The sequence below is a fragment of the Dromaius novaehollandiae genome, chromosome 3, assembly GCF_036370855.1.
Source record: "Dromaius novaehollandiae isolate bDroNov1 chromosome 3, bDroNov1.hap1, whole genome shotgun sequence".
Classification (NCBI taxonomy): domain Eukaryota; kingdom Metazoa; phylum Chordata; class Aves; order Casuariiformes; family Dromaiidae; genus Dromaius; species Dromaius novaehollandiae.
In genome coordinates, this window is record NC_088100.1 from 90,437,996 (window position 1) to 90,460,618 (window position 22,623).

The following is a 22,623-nucleotide window of genomic DNA, read 5'->3' on the forward strand; positions in this document are numbered from 1 at the left end:
TTCGTTCTAGTTGAAACTTTTTCATTTCTCTGTATAAAACCTTTTCTCAACTGCCTTTTTTTTTTTTTTTTTTTTTTTTTTTGAGGAAGCTTTCCAATCAGACTTTTCTATCAGTATTGAAAGGGATTAAATAAAATGCAAATAAAGTCATTTTCCCCACTAAGAATATATATTCATCTTCTGCTCATAGAAAGAAAATCATTCCTACTGTGTAGTCAACTTACTTACAAACACTTCTTTAAATTGTTTCTGTTTTCTGGTCCCATTAGAATCTTCAGTAATTCAGCTTTATTTTTCACCTCGAATCAGGATGAGAAATCAAGATGTTCCATTATATAAAATGAATAATTTCACATATTTGTGAATATAATAAAGACATACAGATTTGGTTAAATGACACACTTTGTCTGAATATTTTTGAAAGACTAATTTCAATGCTATTTCAAAATCATCCAATGAAAGTCAAATTTCAGAATAAAAAGTTGTCCTGCTCCAAAAGATGGAACATTTGGAAAGTGACAGATTGTAAATCAATGCCATCATTGCTGAACCAATAAATGGTCTGAGGATGCCTTAAAACTGCTTTTATGCTTGTGAGGTAAGCATGTGTTTGGTTTTTGACTATGATGGTGAGGAAGTGAAGATCATGGAAGACAAGAAGTTGGAAGCTGCTTTGCATCCATTTATGCAGCAATGAAGATAACTATCTCCATTTTCAACATTAATATACGTCTGTCGGAGTTCTTGCATGATTAGTGTGGTTGCCAAAGTGGACCTACAGTTTTTGTAAGCATCTTGCTGACATTTAAGAAGTACAGATATTAAAGGAGATACTGACCCTCATGTCTGCACTGCTGTCCTTCAGACTTTCAGCAGTCTTCTACTCAGTCTTTCACAAATTCACATATGTGAGGACTACTATGCATTCAGTCCAAGTTCATTCTCCACAGAAGGCAGTAAGATGTTAAGGAACTACTTCAAAGATTAACTCAAAATATCTCCAAAATCTGCTTTAAATTTGAACAAAAAAGAAGTGGTGAAACAGTGAAGTTCTGAGGCATGAGGTCTGTGCATGGAAACAGCATCTAAGGAACAAACTTGCCATTTTTGTTGACAGAGATATTGGGTGGGGAGGGGAGAGTTCATGAATATTCACAGAGACATTTGTTTGTGCCCTGTTTCTATAAACTTACTTAATAAAAAGATGTTTGTCCAAGTATCTGCCTCAAACTTACTCATTTGGGAAATGATCATCAAAAGGCAGCTGTGAAACCATATTGGCAGTTGCTGTTGTTGTGAGACCCCATTTTTTTAAACCAGTCATCCTAGTTATTTTTATATTTCAGATATGTTCTTAACTAATGCTGACATTTTATTAGAATGTTAGATTATATTTTGGGAGTATCTTTCATGTTTTGTTACTGGTACTGATAGTGAAAATGGGCAAGTGGTTTGCAGGAGGAAATACGCACTGTTTAAAACTGGCTTACCATTTAAGTATTTACTCATGATAAGATTTATACATGAAAAGAGAAAGAAATGTTAATAGAAACACTAATATCTGACAACAGCCTTGACAATTCTTCAATATATCTCACAGCAGTATCCTTGTCCATTATAAAAGCATGATAGTCTTTTTTTTTTTTTTTTTTTTTTTACTATATATCTTTATTTGGTCTAAACACTGTTCTAGGTTATTCTGATACAAAAAACTTTGTACATATGCTATTGTAGAAGGGAACATCTGACATGTAGATAGGTGCTGGAGATCATCTATTGAATGTGCCAGAGCTCTGTAATACAGAAGTATATGTTCTATGTACAATAAGTAGAGTTTTATTTGTTGATTTGTTTGTTTTCCACAGAGGAGAAGGAAGAGGAAAGATGCCAAGGAAAATGAATCAGAGGAAGCAACTGGGGAGTTATTAAAGTTAATTGAAATTCCCATAATATTTGTACAAAAGAAAAATGCCAGATATTCAACAGTTATAAATCAACCTGCTTTTGTTGACATGAATGAATTACACTGATTTACACTATGTACAGAAAGATTCATCTCCCATTGTTATAATGAAAAATATGTTCATTTGGGGGTGGGAGCATAGTTTAAAAGATATGTCTTTCATCTGGCAAAATATCTCAGCAAAACTTCATTGGTGGCAGGAAATTTCCCTGGGAACCCAGAAGAATTCTCTAAGTTCCAGTAGTTCTGTTCTCTAAAGTCCCCATGGAGGTTAATCATCATGAGCAATTTCACAGTTCATTGGCAAATGAGAGAGACATGGCATACTGGAGCTATATGCAGGAGTGGGAGCACACACAAAACAAAAGACTGGCACTCCTATCGAGCATATTAAAGAAGACACAAGACTTTATTTTTTCCTCAGTAACAGAACTTATTTTTTCTTCATTACTGTATATTTGACCATAGAAGCGCATAAATAATGGAAGCCTGACTTTAAGAAGAATGATTTTTTCTTTTTGGTGATGGTCCCAGGAATCAAGCTGCTACCCATTTCAGGCAGTTTTATGCTCATATAAACCACAGACTGCAGTACTTCATGATTTATAATCAGGTAGTTAAGAGAAGAACCAGACTTTCAGTCTGGCTAGGAAGAAGTCACGCTGATTTTGGTGGGAATCTGGCTTTGCAGAAAAAGACCCTGAATCTAGAAGGCAGCAGGCATCTTCTGCACCCCCTGTGCTTGCCTGCAGAAGCTGAGGATGCTCAGAGCACTTCAGGATCGGCCCTGCACCTCCCAGGTCTGGAGATCATCTATTGATGATGTCATCAGAGGTTTAACTGCAAATATTAAAAAAATGTAACTAGCATCAGCATAAGTCGTCATTCATTTGTTTAACGCAAAATAAGAGGACATGCAGATCGCATCACAGAAAGCAAAAATGGCTGCCTAAAAACAAACAGAATATTTCTGAGATTATTTAGTGGTTTATTTTTTCCCTGTGACAGCTGTCAAAAATTAACTGATGGCTCTGAGCACTCCTAAGTAACGGTGCTCTCAAAGCTGTACTAAGCTGCATAACTCGGTGAAATCCATGAGAGATTCTTAATACAAACAGAACCCTGGAAAAATGTTGTGGTCAGCATCAGCACACCCAAAACTGCAGTAAAAATGGATAGAATTTATGGTCATGAATGTTTCGACTTACAGTTAGCTATTCGATGGGATTGTTCACATCGCCTTCTTCAGTGCAGCATAATAAAAGTCAGCGTTTTATTTACATCTGTATGAGAAAAATATCATTCTGGGAGTAGTTTGTTAAATAGCTGTAAATAGCATTTTACTACCCCCTTTGCATTGTTCTATATCACTGCTTTGCTGGAGGATAGAGAGTCCATGCAACTCTGCTACTTTCTCCCACTCTGGTTACAGAATCCTTCACAAAATTTCTAGGGGAAGACTGAATAGCAAGGCTATCCATCCCTCTTCTGCATTTCTCTTCATATTAATGTCTCAATTCTTAAGAGAGTTAGAGAAGTAAACAGCTGCTGAATATTTTCCTCCATAGTCCTCTTGCTCACTTTGTTGGTGCTCAGGATCCCTATCAGTTAAGCGTAAGTGAAGTCTTGAGGCTCAGAAAAATCTAGTTCCTTGATTTTCTGTTTTGTCCACCTTCAGATGAGGTTAATGGCTGTATTCCACACATATACTATTTACCTTTCTTTCTGTCACTTTTCATCCTACTTCCAATTACACTTCTTTTCAGCTTCCTTGTTACATCTCCCTTTTCTCTGATGTTCTTTTTGCTATACCCCATCTCTGGGTGGGCTCCTTTTCTGCATAGGGTACAATTTATGGTACAAACAGCAAAAAACAGAAGGACTGGTGAAATCCAATGCTTTGGCAGTGGGACTTAACTGAACAAAGTATCAATATCTATGGTCTGATAAGATGCTGCATGCACTGTCCACACTGACCTTTACAGACATGCAAAAGGAGTTGGTAGTAAGTTGAGATAAAAAAAAATACTCTTCAGATTTAGAGCAGGAACATCCAGTAGAATGCCCAGCTCACTGACATGGTCTCTTTGTACTAGCTTTGTTCAGAACACTAAATATGCATATATATATATATTCTCAGATATGCAGTCATTCCAATGTCCTTTGGCTTCAACCAAGAATGATAATACTGATGGAACAGCTGAAATGTGTCTTCCCTCTCAAAACAGAAAACTTTACACCCTCAGTCATTCTTCTCTTAGCAACTTACCAGCTTTGCTGGAACCTCTTTTTCCTCTTGCACGCTGCTTTTCAGCATTCTCCAGCCTCCATATTTGTCTCTTGAGTTATACAGTAATAAAAATCTAGAATACTTTACAACAACTGGTATGAATTTTATTTATTACCAGCTACTGTATTATAAGACTGCTCAGAGGTCACAGCCAATAGCTTATCCCCATTGTGCCAGGGACTGTACAAATCCCTAGTGAAATGTAGTCACTGACCCTGAGATTTTAAATAGACAAGATACAGTATGAAAGGAGAAAAGATATGTTAGCCTTATTTACATGTGAGGGAGTGAGAAATTCAGAAGCTTACCAAAACATACAGAACATCCATACAGAAGTTTGGGTTTGAAGCAAGTTTCAGATAAATTGGTCTTTTTTTTTTTTTTTTTTTTTTCTTGCAGAGCTGTTGAATATGCTTGTATATTTTGTTTTTGCAAGGAAAAAAATAAACAGAAAAGTTGATGACAGAATAGGCGAGGAAATGTATATATTAGATTCACAGAAAACAAAACCAATATATGCAAGTTTCAGACTAAACAGAAGCTTAATTTGTCACCTTCTGTACTCAAAATCTACGGAAATTCAGCCCTCTGAGCTTCTGAGATGCAAGATTTGAAAAATATTAGATGCTTTTTGGAGCAGGACAAAACTTCCAGTCTCAGTAAAGGAGAGTCTGTACTTTCACTTTTGCTTTAATTAAACCTGGTAGGGAGGTTTGACTTGGTAACCCAGATGAAAAGGCTGGTTAAAATATAACTGTGCCACTTCAGCATCTCTATACCTATATAATACATTGGTCTTTGCCGTATATGTCAAATGTATAGCCATATGTGTTACAAACACTTATATTATGAAGTCAGATATGGAATGGGGGATCAATAACAGAACTGCATTATAACATAAAACATCACCATTTTCCAGATAACAATGGGTACACAAATACCAAACTGAAATAGGAATATAAACAAGAGCAGATGCCATATTTTTCCTTGAATGACAGCAGGGAGCCTCCACGCTCTCTTGTCATTTTTCAAGCTGACAGAAAGGACTGACTCCAGCTGGATCAGGTATCATCCAGAATTACTACTCAGAAACAGCAATTGATACAACTGCAGACACTTTACCAGAGACAAGTAAACCAGGAAAGGGGACAGAGGAAACATCAGACAAAGCTAAAGCGTGAGGAGTATCTTGCCCGTATGTACACAAGAGTGTAATTGCTGGGAGGTAGCTTTCTGCCCATACAACTGGCCTCTAACAGTTGTACTGCTAAAATGAATGTCGGGTGCAGACGAAAATGCTTGCAACGGAAAGCCCCTGACACCAATCACATGCAAATACTTGCAGGCATGTATTCATATTTATGACAGCAATTCAGCTGAGTCTATGCCTCGGCTGTGGGGCAGCCATGCCTTCTCTTGCACGCCTGACTTCTAGAGAGGATCCAGAAGAGGCATGCTCACGTAGGTGGTGGCCCACATACTTGGAGTTTCTTCCCATGTAAGTCAGGGAATGGTGGGAGGTGACGTGAATACCCTTCCTCATCCCCTGCTGAGACCGCTGATTCGCCAGACCTTAGGTCTGAGAAACACTCCCAAATCTCACATGATATCCATAGGTTGATATATTTTATATAGATGTAATTTGCTCCTTTTGGCAAAAGGAGATCATTGTTTTTGAAAATACATTCCTAAAATGTAATTTGAAATGCTCCTAGAAGAGCTGCTGTGGCTGAACACTGACATGGGCCCGGAAGTGGCCCCGGTTCACTCCTCCTCAGCTCTGCAGGGTCAGAGGCAGAGGAGAAGTAAATGACATGCTTAAGCACAGGCGAGGTATGGATTAAAAATGATCCTTGGGATTTGTTTTTCCGGACATGAGCTGTTCCACAAGGTTGTTCTGCAAAGCTTTCACTGAGCACAGGAAGCTCTAGAATCAAAAAATTCCCTTTTTTCATTCCCAGCCAGCTGAGAAGCTCTGACAAGGACTCCAGTTATTGTCTAGACCCTGCCATCACTTACACCCATAGAGCACTATTAAGTTTAATGGGATTGCACAAGTGTAACTGAGGTCAGAATTTGGCTGTTTTCATTTTCCGCATATGTCTGGAGTTAGAGCCTGTCACTCTGGGAAAAACATGTTTAAACCAAAAGGGAAAGCTTTTACTTTGCTATAAAAATGTTAATGCAGCCGCATGGGCTAGATGTTGTCATTTAGTCTTCTTATTTTTTCTCTTCATCTTAAAAATCAATAAATGACAGTTCTGAAAGACAGAAACCTGAGTTTATTAAACTTTTCTGTAAGGGTGAGGAGTCAGCCAACTGAGTTCAGCCAAGTCTTCCCTATCATGTACCACAAAAAGTCTGTGCCCACCCATGTTGAGTGAATGTGAGTGCAGCCACACACTTTAGCTAAATACAAGGTGAGCGACCTGTTTGTTTATTTGGGATCTTGCCTAAGGCATCTAACTTTAAAAAAAGTTTCAGGCCTTGAGGACAACTTCAGCTTATGATTCATTGACTGACGATGTGTGTCCTTGATTTGTTATCCTTATTTTAATAGCTATCGATCAATGTAATATTCTCTTATGCAGTTTGATTTCCTCAGTAAAATATTTAAAGAACCAACTAGCTTTGTTTACTCTGTCCTGTGTCCTTGTTCTGTTGAAATGCTTGGAGTTTTCTTTTATAACCATTGTAAAGTAGAACACAGTACTGTGTACTTTTTCTCTAATGTTTCTCTTCTGAGATTGGGCATATTTCTACTATGCATTTATTGTCTGTATCTTCCCTCACTTCTGTCATACACATAAAATCAATGGTAAGACAGTTTTCTTCACATCTTATCTGAATCAAAACAGGAAGGAAAATCTAGTGTGAAATTTCCCAAAGTATTTCACCAAAACTTGTTTTACAAACTTGTTTAAGTCACCTAGAAGTATGAATATAGTTGAAAATCAAATATCTTAGTGGATCTTAGTGAATGACATTTGCAAAGGCTAGATAACTTTGAAATAACTCATGGAAATACAGTGAGAGAATATTTTGCCACTGAATAATATTCATCTGTCAGAGGTCAAACAATGTTGTGGTAATGAGTCACGCTTGATGAAATGCCAGTGCAAATGAGGCAGAGTTCTATGGGAATGGTGCAAGTGATAGCACTGCCCAGAGGCAGCTTCCATAATTTTCTCTTTTGTCTTGAATGTATATATCAAAATATATTTGAGGGAGGACACTGATTTTGTTCCTGGCACCCAGGCCTTTATAAGTTCTGGGTCAGAAATATTGCCAGCTGAAGAACAACAAGGTAAACAAGCTGCCTCATATATGGCACTCCCAAAGTCCCTGGCTCCTCTGCAGCCTTGAAATCCTGAAGCTCCACCAGATTCCCTCAGCTGCTTACAACAGATGGCAGGAAGGATGGGGGGTACCGGAAGCAGTCAGAAGAGGCTATATTAAATTTGGAATTTCCCATGGGATGGCAATATCCATTTTCCAACAAATTTCATTGAAGCTTATGATGATACATCTATTGGTACAAAATTGCTTTTGCAAAAAGAGAGATTTCAGAGCCCTAATCACTTAAGAGCTTTTGAAAATGTTACTCTGGCATTCACTGTGTGTTTTCTGTCTCTCTGCATCTTCTTGTCAGCAATGTTTTCAGAAGCTAGGCATGAAAACAGTATAACCAAAATGTCAATACACTGATGAAAGACGAACATTTTGGGAATTAAGAAAAAGAGTGATGAAATCATATAGACAGTAGAGGCTTTGCTACCTCAAGTGATGGGACTGTGAAAAGGGTAGACAGCTAAATAAAAGTTTCTCCCTAGACAGTTAAATAAAAGTTTCTCCATCAGTACTTGGGACCAACACATAATCATATGGATTTGACTCTTCTTTCTCATTTTTTTTAATGCTAGTCTCCACAGGGACTCTTCTTTCTGCCAGGATCTTTAAGTAGACACACTCTAGGGTAATGAGGAACCTAAAGAACTGAATATTCAAAGTCACTATCCACATTTTAATATTTTCACTTCTTATTTTTTATTTGTAATGTAATTGCAATATATTTTATTTTAAAAAATCCTTATGATATTGCAAAGACTGAAAACAAACTATTTACCCTGGCAAGCTAACTTGTTGACTGTTTGTTTTTTCTCTTTTTTAAGTGACGATTTTGAAATTGGTTTGATGATCTGTATACCACTGAAAGTTAGCAATGATGAAAGCAAGAAAAGATATTCTTAGCCAGCAGCTAATGGCATGACCTTAGATAAAAATGATGTCAAACCCTAAGCATTCCTTCATCTCTCCTTCAAATCTATCTTATAGGTAGATCCCACCCACTTACAAGTAATGATCAGAAGCATTTTCAAGTATGGTGGGTTCCCATTTTGTTTCTTCATTCCTTGCAACTTCAGAAAAGATGGCATCATGGTTTTATACATGAAAAGCTGAATATGAAATTGTAAATCCTTACATTTGAGTCTAACAGACTACTGGTCAATATGATAGAGCTGATTGTTAAGAACATCTATCCCTTCTATCTTGCTGAAGACCCTAGGTGCTTTCTCTTCAAATGAAAATCACATTGGTGCCTCTGCTAATTTCTATCACTTACCTGTGCACCTTTTTCAATTGCTGCCATGTTCTTTTTAAGATAAGCTGACCAGCTCTGATGCTATCTACCTGAATCCTGTTGTGGCCTTGAAGAATCAACACTACCAGACTGGGACATAGGGTTCCACAGCCCACTCAACTAAGGCCAGTGACCTAAAGCTCGAAATCAGTATCAGGTGGGAATCTTGTAATTGGTCCTTCTGAACCTATAAAAACCATACCCGCTTCAGAAAGCTAACCCTAAGGAAACAGCAGAAAAAAAGTACAGCAGATATCTAAAGGTATTTGAAAGCTTATCTAATGTTAATTACAAAAACATGACTCAGGAGCAGATTAATTTTCATTCAGATGAGAGTGCAAATATGCAGGGTTTATTAATTACTAGGTTCCAACATGACTTTTGCATACTCTGTGTCTCTTGTTGGCTGTCTAAATGAAGAGCTTTGCTGTAAAAGCAGCAGGGATGTCCTTTGACCTCTGAGGACATCAAAATTAAAGCTGTATCTCTGAAAGGTTAAGTAGTCTGTGAAAGGATAGGCCCCTTTCATTTTTTAATACACATTACATAGCCTGAAATTAAACCTCTTTGGATCCATTAATCAATCATAACTCTTTACTAATTAAGGGGTAGGCATACCAACAACAGTTCTGAGAGCTGATATGCTAAAGGTAATTAAATTGTTCTAATAATTTTTTTAACATTGTTTGTTTTTATATGACAAATCTAGAATTCCTTTTTAACTAGGCTTCTGATATTAAAGAACTTTATTTTCATAAAGGATAGAGGGAAAAATTTGGAGTCCAAAATGAGTTTAATCAAATTAAATTTTAGTTGTTTTTTTGTCTGTTATTCTATATTCTATTCTGCAGCTGCACTATAGCTGCAGGATTTCTCTGAAAAAGATTGTTTATAAAGAAGAGGAATTCAGTGAAAGAAGGCTTCCTCCCCGTCTGCTATACAGAATTCTCTAATGGTAGAATATCCTACCAATAGAAAGGTGAATGAGCTGAGTGGTCTCCAGAAGCCAAGGGCTAGTATTATACTTCCTAAAAGGAGATTTTCAAACTGTCATTTTTGGTTGTTTTTGGAGGGGAGTAGGAGAATGGGGAGGCAATCTTATGAGCATCTTGGCTTCAAATTACAAAACCTTGATCTAGATTCTGTACTTGGGGACATAGCTTGGGGAATGTACTTGAGAATTCTGTAGCTTGGGGAGTTTTGTTCATGTTGTTATATAACATGAGGGGCCAAATGTGACAATTATTTTCCAAACTTCCTAACTCTTGAGGTTATTCTGATTCAGAGTTTCAACTAGGGCCATCTCTCATTAGTCTAGGTTTAAAATCAGAAATCTCAATGTACTTGAGAGTATACTGTAGGGTAAAAATCTGTATCAGAGAGATGGAACTGATTAATGACAATCTTTCCTATTTCTCAACCTCTAAAATATATGCTCATATTAAAAGAGAGAAAGAGAAAGGGGAGGAAAGGCCCCATGCCTTTGAGTTGCAACTATGTCATCTTATATTCTTTTTTTTTTTAACTGGAAAGTGGAGATAAAAAGAAGCCTGCTTCAAATCTCTCCTGAAATAATTTTGTCATCCAAAGCTCAATGTTTTCACCAGAAGAACCTGAGTGAACTGTCCTATTTAGTCCTTCTTTGCATTTTATGTTTTCAAGGTTTTTGAGGAATTAGACGGGGAAAAGACTTTGGGTAGCTGAACAGTTCTAAAGCTACACACAACAGATGTAGAAAGGCAAAAACAAGAATAGAAAACAGTTACATAGATAATTGCTGGGTGCTTTGGGCCAAATATTAATTTATTGTATTAATCATCAGAGTGGCAGGTTGCCACTTTCTGACTCTTTATAGCTCTACGTGGTGGGTTATGAACATGCATGTAAATATTTTTGTAAGTACTGGCTTTTTGAAGTGTTTAAGTATTCAACTTCTCTTAGAAAAAATAAAACAACATGTCAACACAATGTTAAATTCTACATTCACTCCAGCTAGAAACACTGAGCCTAGATTATATCTAAATAATTAGCTATATATTTGCAACACATTTCTGTGTTTAATTTCATTCCTGTTCTCAATACAGTGCTATGAATCAGATGTAAGGGAATTGGCTCTGCACAGGATAACTTGTCAGGCAATGAATTCAAAACAGTGAAAGATGCATCATCTGCCTCTTCTTCAATTCTTTCTCTTAAATGTTTTTAACATGCCTGTAAAATTCTTCAAATTGCTGGTGACTATAGTCCTTTTCCTTTGTTCCTTTCCCACGTAGGTTTCTGCTGGAGCTGTTTTTCATGTCTCCTTACCAGTTGTATCTTGATTGCCCCATTCTCAGTGAAGATGATTTCAGTCATTTCATTTGGTGGTTTTGCAAGAGGAGTAAAAATCTCATCTTCTTATCTTGAGGAAATCATTGCTTCCCCCCCCCCCCCCACCACCACCCAGGAGTTTTAGCATACTTGCTATTTCAACTTGCAAAACTTTTTAATGAACTCTTTTACCTCTGAACCTGCCTGTCTGGCCCATTTCCATTTTTCTTCCAGACTTCTTTAGATTAAGAGGAAACTTTCAAAGCCTCCAAGTCCACTTACAGCCCTAGTTCAATACAGCACTTAAATGTGTACCTAACTTCAGAGCCTCAAGTACCTTGCCCTAAACTGGCTACTTTCATGATTAAGCCGAAACACAGGTGTAAGTGCCTTGCTGAATCAAGGACCTGACTGCAACACAAACAAGTCAAGATCTGTAGATGACAAGAATCATCGTAGCCCCACTGATGCCCATGAGCCAGCTGAGTATTCAGCACAACAGCTTCTGTTGGTAACATTGATTTGTCTAATAAATAATAATTCAGGATTGTTCTCCTGGGTGTCCTTTTTAGTGACTAATATTATGCATGCCAATCCCTTTGAGAGGGTTTCATATCCCTTTTCCTCTTGCAATTCAAGAGTTAGCTTGACCTAAGTTTGTTTTCTAGGTTGCTTCTACAGTCAACAAAAAGAGATGGGCATCTCAACAAGTAAGCCTGGATGGATAGCCTGGATTAAGTTTTATAAAAGGTAGATAAGGGGAACCCTAATCCTTGCTTTAATTAACTCTCCATACTAAAGCATTCATCTCTGAGCAGTATTCTATAATCACATTTTTAAACATTTGATCACAATCTAGTGTAAATATTCCTAAAGATTAATAAGATGTGCAACATCTAATCAATTTATCTACATAATTCTGTAATCAAGATGTATGCTCTGAATGTTTTCTTTTTAAATACCAGAACTGCCAAAAGGACATTTATAAAAGGAACAATTTATATATATCACAATATGCGACATGTAGCTGGCAGAAGTAAAATTACATGAGATACTGATACATACTGAAACAGATTTAAAATGTATCAGAATCTCAGAGCAAAAACTTCCAAGTTTTGCATGAAATGTACTCCTGTCCATTCTGGCTTGTCACTTAAATCTAACACCTCTGTTTCTGGACAAGCTGTTGGCTCAGATTGTGTGGAAAAGGGAAAGGGAACCACAGGGAGGGGCAGCTGCTTCCTCTACTGGAGATATCTTTTGCCTTGGAGACCAAATATCGTGAAATTCTTACCAGCAAATTTATATCAGAAAGATAGTATAGTAACAGAGGAACTGCCAAACAAGATCAGATGAGCGACATGTCTGCTCCAGCAGGCTGTCTCCAGGCCTGAACCACATCAGATGTTCAAGAAGAAAGTGTTAGTCTGTATAATGGACAGCTGTACATGTCTAATATTTTTATAAATATTGCTAAACTGAAGACCTTAAGTAGGTATTATAGGAGTGAGCTCAAGAAACTAACCATATATTGCTTGTGTGAAGTACTTTCTCATACTGGATTTTTGCTGCTTTCGGTTCTACAATATTGAGACAAAGCAGTGGAAAAGAACTTGTTTTATTTCCTCTTTTACCCTTTCTTACCAAATGCTAGCTGTAAAGAAAATTTCATGTGTGCTGGGGGATGTGGAGGGGAGGAGAGAGCTTCTGTACTCTGCAACTTTGCAGCTTTTAAAACCTATTTGAATTTGTCAGTTTAGTAAATAGCCAGGTCAGATTGTTTTAAGGCTGCACTGATGAAATGCTTCCCTGTCTCCTGAACCCTAATGTGTTGGAGACAATATGATTCCATGTCTAGGCAAAATGGTTAAGTGTGTAAAGATATTTTTTTCAAATTAGAGTATACTTCCCATAACAGCAAAGATACGGAAGTAGTTTTGTCCTAGGTTTGGCTGACAGAGTTGAAGTATTTATTAACAGTGGAGTATGTAAAACTTCAGAGCAGCAACTTTTTATTGTTTTAAGACTAAATAGAGAATCAAATTCTCTTTTTTTTTCTTGTTACAGCATCCTATTCATTACTTGTCTAAAAAGAGCAATTCCAAGTTTCTTATTCAGTTAAACTTGGATTTTAAAAGAAGTTTACACATTTTGGGGTTTTATAGTTGGAAACATCTCAGGTTAAGTGTTAAACAGAGATAGAGGGAGAGGAATGAGTTCCCCACTTCCACTTTTATTACCAAAGCAGGTAATAGGGGCTCTCAAAGTCTTGCTTCTCTTGGGACTCCTTTTCAAGCATTTTGGAGATGGGCCTTTTGAGCTCCTGAAGAGAAAACTCCTCCCAGGTCCTTTCCAAAGGGTCATTCTGGGTCTCGGTGCCTCTGTTTCGTATTGTGTAGGGATAGATGTGATATATGAGCTCTGAGGCCACCAAGACATAGTAATGTGTGGGGACAGCAGCCCTTCCTCACCCCACATCTGCCTTCCCTGTGACCTGTCCAGGACAGGCCACATTCCCAGAGCTGTGGGGGAAAGCACCATTTTGGAGCACAAGGAGCCAGAGCCATATAAGCAACACTTTTCGTACGCTGTGGGATCTTCCTTCCTTAAGTTTAGAACAGCACCTGCTGAAATCAAAGATGAGTCAAGTATAGTAGCTTCTTTAGTTAACTACCAGATATTTCAGAAAAAAAATGATAAAACCTGATGTTCTAATTTTCCAAGAAAGGATATGAATTTTAGAGCTATACAGTCATAGCTCCACTTCTCTACTCCCCCAAATTTTATGTTGCAGCCTGCCCTCTGACAGGGGGGACCCTTTATGGGCTAGGACACCTGAACATGCAGGATGACAGATTCCTTCTTCGACTGTTGCTGAAATCTTGCCTTACTCTATGGAGCTGATGCAGCTCTTCTGCCTCATTTCTGCTCACAAACACATGTCAAACACAACATCTGCCTCATTGTCTGCTAGTTTTAGATTCCAAATACAATGCCAGGTCTAGAAGTCAGGGCCTCTTGTCACCTTGCCTTACCTCTCCTCTCCTGGTCCAGCTGCCTTGTTTTTTTCTCATTCTATTTTTCCTTGAACTCAGAAGTGTGACTTCTTTGAAGGTGTATGAAAGAAAAATTAGTTCACCATATGGCTTGTTGACTCCCCATATTTGCTTATTTTATTCTGGACACAAACTGACACAACCAGTTCTCCTTTTGTCTGGAAGCAGAGATGGTAATGGTAATCAACCTGTTCCAAAAATGCAACGCATACAAATGCAATCACCTGCAGTATTTGGCCTTATTTAGATGTGTGGGGCATTAAATATTTGGCTGATTCTCTGTCAGTTCTGGGGTTACTGGGATTACTCTGGATTAACACAAAATGAAACAGAGAGCAGGTTTCAGCCCACAGTTTATGCCAATTCTAGCTGATCTGTTGAACACTTTCAAATTCTGTTAATGTTGTTGAATTGGCCTTTTGTGCTTAGGGGAGAGGATCTCGTAGCCACGATAGATTGACCAGGTTTGTCCTGGAGCTGATATTGAAGCTCAGCTACATAATTTGCCTTTTTACTTCAGTTAACAGTAGCAAGATGTACCTGGAAATGTTGCTTTATTGCCCTGAGGAGGTACACATTCACCTTTTCTTTGCACCTCAGGGGTAAACATGACCCTCCCTCAATCGACTCTGTTTGTGTTTCTTTGGAGCTGGTATATACAAACACCTAACCACCAAATTGGTTATACTTTTGCCTTTATAAATGACAGCTGTATTTCTCCATGGTGCAGATTACAGTAATATCTGTAGTTCATTCATGCCTTGGTACCTTTTGTTTCCTCTCCTACCTCTTAGATAAACGCAATCCCCACTTCAGAGCATAGCATAATAAAATGCTACAGAAAAAGATACTTAATGCGCAGAAGCTGGGCCCTTCTTATATTAGGTGGCCTTGGAATATATTAATCCCCTGCCTGTAAAAGCTTTTACAAATGTTTTCAGTGAGGACACATTCTCATTAGCTTTTCCATACATATCTTCTTCAAAGCAGTGTGATGCACTGCCTGCCCTTTTCTGCACGCTGCTGCAGCAGTGCGCTCCAAACAACAGTGAAGTCAGATACACCAAGCTGGATGTGCACAATACATATTCATATACAAGGCATCTATCTTTCAGAAGTGCTAACCGTGGAGGCATTTGCAGAGGTAACTCTATCTTTAAATTAGGCTGGAAGAAATAGCTCCAGTTATGCTTCTTACTTCAGGGTCATTGCTATACATAAGCCCTCTAATTTCAGTCTCTCTCCTAAAGCTTCTCTTTTTCTCGCTCTTGACTTCACCACAATTTAGAAAAATAAAATGTTTGATCCATACTGCTAATTCATACTGTTATATAACAGACACTAGTTGAATGTGATTGGTTTCAGGTTTTTGCCAAAAATAGTAACCCTGGATGGTCTCTGCCTGATTTGAATGGGAAATAAAAATAGGCCCAAGATCTGTATATGTTTAGACAAGAAGCAAACACTGGTGTAGAGTGAAGATCAAGACTTCTCAGTAGGTCTTTCTTCCTTTCCCATAAACATTTTTGTTATGCATATACCCAGGATATCTGAAGGCTATAGTTGTAAATGTCAAGGTTAGCTTCCCTCTTTCTGCTTCAGGAGGCACGCAATCATACACAAGAAATACTTTGTTTTAGAGTTTCATGATGCTTAAAAATTTTAGCATGGGGAAGGTTTGTGGGGTTTGGTTTTTGTAACTGCAATAACAACCTTTTATTAGATGCCATAAAACCCAGAAAATAAAAGTAAATATTATCACTGAATTCTTTTCAGTTGAACATACATTTAGTTGCTAACCCTAACATACTTCTTTCTGCAAGACAAGTGATGAAATGTTTTCATAGGTAGATATGTATTACATAATATTAATTCTGTATCTATAATTGAAATACACTGTACATTATAAAGTACTTATATACTTACAAATATGTATACCCATATATAAATATATATATATAAAAACAAATAGAATTGGATGCCCTGCTGAATGCAGTGGCAAGCCCCACAGACATGCTGTCCTGGTAAGAAGGGCAATAAATTCAGGGTGGGCACTCAGGTATCCCACAGGTTAGACAGCCACAAGGGCTCAGCTTCAAAGTAAGGCACCATGTGATGAGTGAAGACTGAGACCACAACACCACATAGCAGACAAAAAAAGAAAAAAAAGAAAAAGTGGTAGAGAACACTTGCTTCCCATCACATTTCAGGAATTTGGGCAAGGATGACAAATAAGCAGACACCCCACCAACTGCCCTGCGGACATGAGACACCATGCACACAGGAACGGGGCTGCCATTATATTCCTCCTAGGGAAGAAATGTTATCACTTCTATTCCCTTTCAGACAGGCTACATTCATGCATTCCCTCTGCTTTTTCTCCTGTGCATTGTTTTATATTTATTTCCACCAGATTTCATATGACATTTTATCACCTATCACGCAGTTTCTTACGGTTCTGTCTTTTACAGAGCTAGAGAGAATTTGACCCTCTGGGTCACATTTAGCCTTTGAGAAGCAAATGCAGAATAGCAAGAGCTGCACTGCTCCCACGTGAACCAGCCCTCATGCAGACTGACGCTGGACCTCACACCAGATCCCAGCTCGTTGCTCACTTTCAGGCAGAAGGGTCCATCACGCCTACCCATTACCTGGTACAGCTGCAGCCTGCCTCTTACACCGCTGGCAACAGTTTTCTGTGACCAAGTTCGAGACTTCAAAAAATGTTCCTGTTGCACATCAAGCTAGGAGGAGAGAAAGGTTCAGCCGGGATCCTGCTGGCCTGAAGTTCCCCCCACCTACCTGCATTCCGACAGCTAGGAGACCAGGGAGACCTGGAGGAGTTCCTCTTCTGCCTGGTTGATTTTTCTGAGGTATACATTGCTATTGCTTTGGCCAGAAAATGACTGATAGCATTGAGGAGTCTTTCTCAGAGTAAGGTTAATTGAAACTTACGTGTTCTCACAGGGAAAGCTTTGGTTAAGGAAATCAGCGTTTTTTCAGCAGGAAAAAAGAAACCCCAAACATCTAATCACAAAATTCCTAACCAGAGCTAGTCACAACAAGACCACATTTTTTATGACTAAGCTAATTTGTGAAAAGCGTAAAGAAATACATTTTCAGCAGTTTGGGGGCACTCCGTTAATGTTTCTTCCTATTTCTGATTGGCATCTGTGGGATTTCATTAACTAATAATTGTTTTTGATGTGGAACGAAGAAGGAGATAAATGGCTTATGAATCAAAAAGCGATGAGATTTCAGACGGAGTCGCTTATTGATTTTTATCTCCAATTTACTCTGGATCGAGTTTAATTATAGCTATTACACTCCGTTTGTTTGAAAAAATTGCATACAAACATTTGCATTTGCAATGTTTAGTGCAATTATACCTCATTTGTTTTAAAATGTTATGTCTTTTGAGCTGGAAAGACTGCCTCTGAAATTCCTACGTTGAGAAAATATCCATGTATATCATCCCTTAACCATTATTTGGAAGCATTTGATTGGCTTCATGCACATATAATTCAAAAACCAGTTTATTTACAGGTTCTTATCATTGTAGTAGCAATGCTAGGTGAAATTTTCTGTTTCAATAGTCGGTCCACCTGAAAGTATATTTTAACAGAGCCTATTTGAACAGAGCCATGCAAATAACGAAGAGTTACTTGTACGAACTGGTGTGGAACACATTATTCCAACATGTTAACAATGAAACATTCTGATTTTTCATTTCAAGTATTTTGAGACCAAATTTACCTACATTCAAATTTATAAGGTAAAAAAACTTAAAAGTCTTAGAGAAACTGAAACTTTTGCTTTTGTGTCTCAATATATACATAATTTCATCTAAAACCATTTTCTTCAGGTATTTGGGTCAGTAAGAAAATGGAAACATTTTCTTTCCTTTGTGATTATATATTTTAAAATCTATCAAATTGAAAAAACAATATTTTGCATAGCTGCGGAGAGATTTTATATGCATATATATAAATATATATATATATATATACCTCCCAGCTTTTTAAAGGAAACAGATAACTCTGCTTTCATGTCAGGGATTTTCCTACCATTATAGCTAATTTTCTACTGAATCTAAATCTGGTATTATCACTACATTCCAGTAAATTGACTGTTAGAAATATCTGTCTAGTATAAAGACTTAGTACTTTTTCATTAGCAGTTTAATTCAGGAATCAGTTTGCATAACATGACCCAGATGTATTCTCTATTGCAGAAAATCCTAAAATAAATTTCCCAAATTATGATCATAGAATTTCTTCCACTTAATTCATTGGGAATCTTGGAAATGCAATACAGTGTAAATGTATCTAGTCTCAAATAGGTAGGATAACATGAAGAAGAAATCTGGGATCTCTGAAGTCTTTCTTGATCTCCAAGAGCAGAACTCCCATGGATTGCATGCTTAAAAACACATTCACATATTTTTAGGGCAGTACTCTTTATAGTTGTGAATCTTTTTTTTTTCTTTTATACTCACAATACCTAAGATAGCAAACTTTGTGTAGTAAATTCCCTTCAGAACGTCCCAGCCCTGACTAACAGTGCTCAAATTTATGCATGAGAATCCTCAATTAGGAATTGCAGAAACAAGCTTTTATCCATGTTTTATTCAAGTTTAAAAAGAATATATTCTTAACACCTATTAGTCAGCCTTGTTTTCAAGTGATGTAAGATCAGTTGGAGCACTTCCATTATTTTAATTTGGTTTGGCATGAGCCCATATGAGCCGATTTCCTATCCTGTAGAATGTTCGTGATACTGATGGCACAGTACTCATGTAACTTTCTGTGCTTAAAGAACTATTACCTCAGGCACCCTTTAAACATGTCAGTTGTTTTGTATTAATAAGAAAATGCAGAGAAAACTGGAATGTGTGGCTTTTTGGCAGAATACAAGATTATTCAAGGGAAAGCAAGGAAGGAGACTCTTACAGTGTTTGTAGAAAACACTGGATTTCTATAAAAATATTCCTTCCTATCCGCTCCCCCTCCCTTGTATGGGCAAAACTTTGAAGGTGTACACAATGAACTTCTAAAAAAGATCTTTTTTTTGTCAAAATGTTTCTCAGGGAAACATTCTTTTCTAAGCAACTCTGGCATTATGTTGTTTTGTATCTAGAGCTGGTAAAAAAGTAAAGGATTTTTGACATAAAATATGGAAAGGAATATAGAGATTTCACTTTGTTTGGAAACTTTCACAGAGTTACATAAGTGTATAAGAATATAAATGAAGTATTTCAATCTGATTCCCCCAAAATAACATAGGTGATTCAGACAATGGGCTGGCAAATTTTATTTGTAGATTAACCACTTAATTAAAAAACTGTTTTAAAATTGGTCAAATATATATTATGAGGTGTGGTGACATGTTTTTGTCTATATGAAGTGTGTTTTGGCACCTTTTCTATTGATGCCTCAAAAAATAATAACACCTTAACCTTGTTTCCTAAGAAAAAGGAGTTAATGGAAGATGTTTATCCATGTAATGTTAGGTAAAAATTGATGCCAAGAAACTTTGTTACACCTTCGCCCTATTCCATGGCATCTTTTACTCTTGACTAGTTCATATGATCCACCAGCTCTCCTTACGGCTATCTATTTCGCATATATTATTTTGTAATTGTGTTATTCCTCTGAGTCTCTTCATCACAAATTCTCTTTTAGCTTTCTTAATTTTTTTCTTATGTTTTACTGCTGTTTATATGCCTTCTTTTGTGGTCCTTCCTGGTCTAGATTTCTGAATTGGTTTAACCAAATTTCAATCCCTTGCCTATTTTTCAGGCTTTCTGAAAGGTTTCTAATGTTTTTCACCTTTTCCTCTGCTTTTCTCAAGGAAATGGTTATACATCTTTCCTAAATCTAGAATCTTGTGCTTATGCATCTCCTATACCAAGTCTCAAGATTTCAGTTTAATTTTCTTTTGTACTTTGTCTGTTATGATTATTTTTCTCACTTTTTGCTTCCCTGTGTCCAGCAATAGAATTACAGTCGGTGAAGCAGTTTACCCTTTCCTCTTCTCCCCCCAAATTCAGGCAAACTGTTGATTTCAGCAATAAGACATTGCTTCTTGAATCAATGTCTCTGTGCTATTTTGGACCGAGAAAAGAATTACCTCTTATGTATTGTAAAACTAGTTGTTCCAAAGTGATTATTTAAGCTGTTCAGAAAGTTTTTCTCTAAATCTTTTTTTACTATAACAATTGGCCCATTTCTATGCATGAAGTAGAAGCTGTCCTTTGTTACTCTATTGTTAGACTTGGTCGTTTCTTTGATCTCCCTTAACAATGATTCAATATTCTCACCATTGTCACAAAAATAGGAATATAACTCCATTAATATGTCTGTATTCTAAGGAATACAATTCATAATATTCTATAAAGGTTCTACTCATATTAATCTCAAATGCATTTCTTGCCAGCTGGACCACACCTAACCCTTAAAGCTGGCCAGAAAAATTGGAAACCTTCCCCACAAGCAATTTCGAATTGCTCAGAGCGTTTCAGCCTTCCCATGGCAGCCAGTGGCACCACTCACCGCCCAGATTGTCTCCTCGTCTAGCAGGCACAGAGTCCACGTTTTGTGGGCAGGTGGAACAGCACGAAACCCTAAAACACGGGTGCTTGGATGTGAGCTACTGTGATTTCATCCTCCCCCCTCAATGACTCCATTTCTCTGGGTCTCTCCCCATGTAGTGAGAATACCTGCGAAAGATCTGGAGAGGACTCAGTGACTGGCAGCAGCCCCAGCGTGTGAAACTACACACTGACCAAATTCCCGCCAGGGCCAGGCATGCATATTCCATTTTGTCAACAACATCTAGCTGCTTCCCAGGCAGTAGCTACTCAAGGTTAGCACAGCTGAGATAAGGAAACAGTTCTAGAAGATTTAAGGGGCCCTTAGGAACAACAAGTTGAATCCCACCTGGGCATCTGACCCATGCGTCTGGCCTGTGCCTCCAGCAGCCTCCCATCAGCGACCTCTCCTCACAGTGACACCCCGGGACTCCCCGTGCAGTCTGTAGTGTAAGTCCTTTATTAAATCTGTCCTGTTTAACCCCTTATGGACCTTGAGTGTCTCTCCCTGCTGGTATCTGACCCTCTCTTGCCCGCCTTGCAGTCACACCCCACCTCCATCTTCCCTGTGACACCATTACCAAGCAGGAGGGCTGTGCTGGAGTTCTCTGGAGCATCATGCATGTTAACTGGTTTACCAGTAAACATAAGGTACTGGTCAGCCCAGTGTTACCCAGCAGAGCAAACAGCCTTTCTGCCCAGCTTCAATCTTTGTCTCCTAGCCAAGCACTGATTTCTGTTTCTATTTCAAATTTGTTTTGAAGTGTTGACAGAGTTCAAAAGTTACTGAGAAGGAAGGAAGTCAAAGACAGAAATATGGGCAGACAAACAGAGGGCATGATCACCTAAGCCTCATTCTTCTGAGAAACGAGACTAAAAAAAAATGAGAAGAGGGTGTCAGAATAGACACTGTAAGCCCTGACATTTTTCACTGAAGGTATAATTGTAAGGAACTGTGAAAGGTCATCTAATCTATTCGTCTCAAGAAAGATTAAGTACATGTAGACTATCCCTGATCAATGGCCTCATCTGAAAAAAATATTCAGTTCAGGTGATCCCATAGTTTCCTGTTTGGGTGCACACCTTTTCTGAACTCCAAAATTGTCTCTTCTGCAAATGAAGATTTTTCTCAGGTTCCAGGTGCACAAAGAGAAAAATCTATCTATCTGTTCTTTTTATATGTCTGATGACTAGTTATTGATCTAATGGTCTGCTGTGATCCTTCTTTTTCCTAAACTAAAGAAACCCAGTTCCTTCAGTTTTTCCTTTGAATAATCAAACCTCAAATAAATTCTGTGTCTGTCTCTTGGAATATTTCCAAATCATCTCTTCTTTCCCAAAGTGTGACATTCAGACATAGATATCAATCTAAATCCTCATCTCCAATGAGGACATAAAATGGTATCTTCTTTTATCTTCCATAGGACACTGAACGTTAACATATCCGAAAATAAGATGACTCATTTTGTAACAGTTTCATATTCCTGAATCATGCCCATTTCATGCTTCACTAGTATTGCCATGCTCTTTTCTGAAGCAATGCCACATTTCCCTGTCTAGAATGTGACTGCTTGGGCACTGTTTGTCTTCATAATTTCACAGTAACTCTTTTTATCACCTTATTACACTGCAGATGCTTCCAAATAGGTTTCAATAACTTGTTCTAGTATTTTTTCAGCTTTTGAGGTTGGGTTGTGTGAGGATCGGCTCCTTTTTTACCCCTTGTGGTTTAGGCAGGGCAAATACAACAGCCCTTCACAGTCGCCTGAG

At 37.8% G+C, this 22,623-nt stretch overlaps 1 long non-coding RNA gene across 1 annotated transcript; it reads right to left on the minus strand.

Moving 5' to 3' along the window:
* Window positions 1-2,344: 2,344 nt before the first annotated feature.
* Window positions 2,345-17,157, minus strand: LOC135327909 (uncharacterized). The gene is made up of 2 exons (XR_010388492.1): window positions 17,064-17,157; window positions 2,345-2,803 (listed from the first exon to the last, which is right to left on the minus strand). It is a non-coding gene; the product is annotated as an uncharacterized LOC135327909 (long non-coding RNA).
* Between the last annotated feature and the right edge of the window lie 5,466 nt (window positions 17,158-22,623).